Here is a 6,461-nt window from a genome sequence, read left to right on the forward strand (position 1 = left end):
TGGCAGGGGTATTACATAATCCGAATGGCATCATTTGGCAGGCGAAAGTGATAAAATGATATGTGAATGTGGTCTTTCACTAGTCCTCAAGGGCTATCTCTATATGGTTGTAGCCTAAATACCTGTCAAATAAGCAATATAGGAATGACCCATTAACCTTTTTAAGATCTGATCAACAAAAGGCAAAGGAAAATGGTCCTTCGTAACAGTATTCAATTTATGATACTCAATGCACCTTTTACTACTAGTAGTGACCCTGATTTGCATGAGTTCATTATTTACATTGGCTCCGATGGTAATCCCGGATTTCTTAAGTACCACCTAAGTTGGACTCACCCATTGGCTATCGGATATAGGGTATATGATACACATATCTAATAGCTTTAACACCTCATCTTTAATTACTTCCTTCATATTGTTTAAATGACATTGTGGTTGTCTATATATTTTTGCATTATCATCGAGGTGAATGCGATGAGTGCAAATCAGAGGATCGATTCCCTTGAGGTCAGTAATCAACAATCCAAGGGTTCATTTATGTTATTTGAGAGTAGAAATTAGCATACTCTCTTGTTCCTCATCCAAGTCGAAAGAAATCACCACTGGATATGCTTCATCTTGACCTAAATAGGTATATTTAAGATCAGTAGGCAACTGTTTTAGGTCAAGACCTGCTGTCTTGATACTAGACGACAGAGGCTTTGAGTCATTTTGAGGTAATCTTTCAAATTTAGGCCTCCACTAATTAGTTTTAAGTACTGACATTGCATCAAGCAAGGCATCCATCTCTCTAATCATGTCATCATCTAAATCAATGGAGTGGGCCAAGCATGTGTTTAAAGCGTCAGAGTATAAAATCAAAAGTGACTTATCTTCCCCGAATAAGTCTATTAAGTTAATTTTGTGCACATCATCACTATCCTCCTGTTGTTTACACGTGTTGAACACATTCAGTTCAAGTGTCATATTCCCAAAGGATAATTTTATAATCTCATTCCTAAAATTTATTATAGCATTTGATGTGGCTAGGAATGGTCGGCCAAGGATGATAGGAATCTGAGTGATAGCATCAATGATGGACTATGTATCCAAAATAATAAAATCTACTGGATAATAGAATTTATCGACTTGGACCATCATGCCATCTATCATCCCTCTTAGTATATGAATCGAACGATCAACGAGTTAAAGTGTGGTCTTGATGGGTTTTAATTCACCTAGGCCAAGCTGTTCATATACCAAGTATGAGATCAAATTCATACTCGCCCCCAAATTAAGTAATTGTAATGACCCAAAAAATTTGGTGCTAATCTTTCCTTAGTAGTTGTTTTTGGAGTAATTAGCGATATACTCGATTGCTTGTGAAATCTGCATCAATCACTTTAAATTGTATCTGCATGACTCAAAACTTATAAATTAGTTAGCGCTGTGTTACTCTGAAATCTGGGATCCATCGCTAAATCCAGTTGTTCTTGGAAATTTTTGGAAGTTCTGGATCGGACCTGGACCGCGTGTCGAAAGTCCGATAGCGATGATCTTAGGCTGTTGCGGTCACCATGTTGGGCTTGACCATCATCTCGAAAATCAAGCCCATGTGATGTTCTGGGTCGATTTGTTTGAGTTCGGAGTGAAGAGTGTGGGAACGGTTGGAAATTTATTAAGCTTTTATGAAATCTGAGTCGTGTCGCTTCCGCGACAATTTTAAGCCATCTGACCGTTGGATTCTGTCCCAATTTCACCCTCTGATCAGGGAAGGTGGCCGAGGCATATCCTTGTGCTTGTGGACCTGATCGAGATTCTGTGACCGTTGAATTGAGTGTGGTCTCCCACGGCTGATCTGAAGATCCGGTTGGTATGAAAACTCAGCTTGACCTAGATCCATGGTCAGTGAGCTTAAGTCCGACCTTTCGTGGTAATAGGCCCACCGGAAGTGCTTCGTTGGATCGTGAGAAGCAGGTTTTGGTTATACCCTAAGTATACCTTGGCCCTGGGGTTATTTTCATCAATATTAGGCCTATTTGTAGACCTTAAAACCCTAGCTCTCTTTTCCATACGAATTTTCTCTAACCCTACCTAAGAAAGAGAGTGGAAAAGAAAGAGAAAGTGAGAGAGAAGTTGGTGAATCATCTTGGATTCTTTCCTGTTCTTCTACATCCTTGAACCTTCACTTTGAATCGTTATTCTGACGATTCTGAGTTCATCTTGGGGTAAGTTAACCTAACCCTAATCTGTGTTAGAGCTTAGAATAGTCTTGGTGTTGTTATATCTCATTTCTATTCTTGGTTTAGGGTATTCTATCGCCATTGACGAAGACAACTCGTCTGAAATCAATTCGGTGTTCTTTTCTGGCTTAAGGTGCGGACTTTGAGTGTATAGGTTATGGTTTTCAAGGCTTTTAATCTCAGTTAATGATTTATTCTTGTTATGGATGAGATTTCACCTGCCAAATGTTATGTTTATTTTGCATTCCTGATATGCATGTGTTATATTGAGATTTGTGTATTCTATGTGTATGTATAAAGTACCGTATGCATATAAAATATGCACTTGTGTTTGCAATGATTATTTGTCATGTATGTATGCTAGATGTATGTATGACAACCCTTGGTAAAAGGAATTGTCCAAATGTGTGTATTTCAACATACGTCATATATGTTGTATTGTGTATTCTAAGTGTTTGTAGAAATGTCTGAATGATCTAAAGTGTGATGTTTCAACCTAGTATGGGCGTTGAGAAGTGATTCTCAACTCTCCCACTAGTGTGTATGATTTCCTTCATGTAAGTTACATTCCTGGTTGTTTAAGTTCAAGCATTACTTATGCTTACATTTATGATTAAGTTGATATTCTTCAAATGCTTGAATACCACATGATTTGAGTTGTTGTTCCTTTACTGTTCTGCAATTCAATCCGAATATCTGTTGTAGTGTAATGTGTGTGGGACTATGCATTAGTCCAGGAAATCAGTAATCGACCTTAAGGTTATGGCTGAGATTGCTTTCGCCACAACGGATGTAATTAGACAAACCCGAGCCGTATTAGAGTTGGCGGCAATGGTTTGGCCACGCGGAGTGCTTGTGCACTCTATGTCGTTCAGCTCAATGTGCGCTCATGCTAGTCGAGTTCGTCAAGTAACCCGATTGTCCGATGTATGTTCACCATGTATTGGACGCTACTGTTTGAATCTAGGGTACCGAACTTACCAATGAAATCCTATTAACCATGGTACCTTGATCCGCTAAGACTCATGAGGCGGACATGGTGGTATGGGACACCGTGGTCGAGCTGTCAGCCTACGCTGGGGTGACAAGCCTCCCCGTAGTGACCAGTGACCAACTAAACTCATGAGCCGATTATGGTGGTATGGGACACTATATTCGTGCTGTCGGCCTACATTGATTAGTGACGAGCCCTTTGTAGTGATCTCGAGCATGCCTGGATACTGCATTGAGGTGACGAGCCTTGGTGTAGTAATGAAGGTATGATAGGCGTGCATTGATTGGTGACGAGCCCTTTGCTACGACTTGAAACCATATGATCGTATGAGATGCCTAGGATTGACGACCCTAGAATGGATCACTATTTGGATGGTGATATGAGGAAGGTATCTTAGCTTCCCAATCTTGCTGTATGAAAGGGACTAATAACAACTTGGTAATCATATCCATGCACCGCATTTGCATGTGTTTTGTAGACGTGGCGCACTTTGAGGTGGTGTTATGCGTAACGTAAGATGAAGACGCTGAGGGTGTACGCGTGAGGGCACGCATCATTTTACATACATCCTTGCATTAACAAGAGTACTTAGGACTTGTTTACTTGTTCTGCTTTATCATTACTGCTTGATTGAACTGATAACATGCTAACCTGTGCTTTATTGTTCCACTGAGTTGATCACTCACTACCACGTTCTGGGGCGGTGTTAAACACCCACCAGACTCTGTCTTAGGTTCTGATGTTGCAGATGTTGATGCGACTTCTGAGGCAGAGCGAGAGATGGATGATGATGAGGCTGCTTTCTCTTTTATGCAGTTTTCAGACGGGTTCTAGCGAACCTTGTTCTGATGCGCGAGATGCTGGGATTTCTTTTGGGAATTAAATGATGTAACTTGATACTTGTAATTTTGATAGTAACACTTACATTACGACCTGGTATGTGTAGGTACTTCAGGGATTTGCACTTGTACACATATATTTCTATAAGTCTTCTGCTTGCTTTCTTCACTTATCCCTGAATTATATCTGTGCTTTGGCTTAATCTATTCCTTGTTTTATGCACTAATATAGACAACATACGTCCATCATTAAATATGTTGCATAAGTGATGTCTTGGAACTCGGGAGCTGAGTTATGCTCGACCCCCGAATTTTAGGGCGTTACAATAATGCATACTCAATCCGGTGGTCCCCAATCACACATGAAATGGTTGGGCTACTAGGATCTTTGTATTTTTAGGTCACATCTTTTTTTATGATGGCACTCACTTTTTTTTATCAAAAATATCTTTTTCTGGGCATTGTGCCTTCCCTTGGCCGTACAAATATCTTTCAAGAATTTGGCATATGAATGAATTTTTTTTATGGCATCAAATAAAGGGATGTTGATTTTCACCTGTTTTATAACCTCTAAGATATCCTGAGTGTTGAGTAGAGGTTTTGATGACATCAACCTTTGTGGAAACAGAGCAACCAACTTGTATTCATTTTTCGGTTCTTTTTCATGTGTAGTGTTGCTAGGTCCATCATCTCCTTTAAATTCTTCTGATTCCTTAAGCTTCTCAGCCCTCATCAGGATGTTTTTATTAATTTTTTTCTACTTTTAAGAGTAGTGATGGACTTTGCTTACTCCATATGTTGATTCGAAGAGCTAGGATCACTTATTTCACATTGTGGTTCTAGGTTAGGTAGAGGTTGGACTAGGAGTCCCATTCTCTCTAACAATTAGACGTGACTTCAATCTTTGAATGGACATTTTACTGTCCTGGAATGCTTTTAAGGTATTCTGATTGAATTGCTCTTGATCATGCAAGAATTTTTTTAATCGGATCCTCTGGGTTCTTTTATAAGTTAATAGTGAAATGAGTATCGAACGGACCTTTGATGATTTTTTTCAGCATTAGCCATTAGTCCATCCATTCCTCCAATTGAAGTTTGGATGGTTCTACCAGCTAGAGTTGTACGTGTTTGAGATGGGAGTGTTGAAGGGCCTTTGATAATTATTTACGACATTAGATTGCTCATGTAATAATTCTTAAAACACATGAATTGTAGGACACTCCTACATCAAGTGTATATTACTATCACAAATACCATAAACAGTTTCAACAGTCTCACTGGGTTTCACCGTTTATACTCTCTTCAATTCCATGACCTCAACCTTTCTCATAAGGTTATCCACCCTAACATTGACGTCGTCTTCCTCCCTTAAGACGTATATTCCTCCCTTTTTTTTAGACTAAGTCGACCTAGGGTCAGTGGATTTGGATGAAGTATCCCATGACAGCACATTTTCAGCTAGCATGTCAAAATAGTCTCACATGTCATCAGGATCTTTGTTCATGAATTCCCCATTGCGTAACATCTCTACGACTTAACGTATTTGTGAAGTCAGTCCATCATGGAAAAAACTTATGACCCACCAGATTTCATAACCATGATGTGGGCAAGCACTTAAAAGATCCTTAAACCTCTTCAAGCATTGGAAGAAGGTTTCTTCCTCTTTTTGTCAGAAGCTCATGATGGCCCTTCTAAGAGTATTGGTCTTATGAACTAGGAAGAACTTTTTAAGGAACTCTCAGGTCATCTCAGATCATGTCCCAATAGATCTTGGTCTTAAGGAATGAAGCCATGACTTGGCCTTCACCTTTAGTGAAAAAAGGAACAATTTTAATCTCAGGGTGTCTTTCGACACATTGTTGAAGTGTAAGGTCGTTACGATCTCATCAAATTCTTTGAGATGTAGATATGAACTCTCAGAATAATCCATGGAATTTCAAGAGTAGTTGGATCACTCCAGGTTTAAAATTCATGTTTCTTACATTACGTGGAAAAATCATGCAAGAAGTTGTGCTCATCCTAGATGGTTGTAAATAATCATGCAAGGTTCTAGGTGAACTATTGTGCACATCATTCTCATCTTGCTGCTCCTCAACATGATGATAAGGTTGATTCTCAACCATGTTCGCATCCAATTCAAAAGATCTTATGTATTTTCTAATCCAACGATGGATAACAATCTTTCAACTAATCCTCCTTCACTTAAGAGATGTAGAGCGTTGTCACGATCCCACTCGGGCATGAACCACTCTCAAACCTAATTTTAAACTAAACATACTTCAAAATAAAGATTACATCAAATATAAGAAATCTGAGATAACTAAAGCAAATGGAGTTGGAAGGATAATACCCAATTCATGATTTAATGTTAGATTTTACAAAAAAAAAATAAACAAAAGCAAGGTT

At 39.0% G+C, this 6,461-nt stretch overlaps 1 non-coding gene across 1 annotated transcript; it reads left to right on the forward strand.

Moving 5' to 3' along the window:
- The first annotated feature begins 5,647 nt into the window (after positions 1-5,647).
- On the forward strand, positions 5,648-5,754 carry LOC131217947 (small nucleolar RNA R71). Its single transcript, XR_009157527.1, has one exon. It is a non-coding gene; the product is annotated as a small nucleolar RNA R71 (small nucleolar RNA).
- The last annotated feature ends 707 nt before the right edge of the window (positions 5,755-6,461 follow it).

Source organism: Magnolia sinica, chromosome 10, assembly GCF_029962835.1.
Source record: "Magnolia sinica isolate HGM2019 chromosome 10, MsV1, whole genome shotgun sequence".
NCBI classification, from domain to species: domain Eukaryota; kingdom Viridiplantae; phylum Streptophyta; class Magnoliopsida; order Magnoliales; family Magnoliaceae; genus Magnolia; species Magnolia sinica.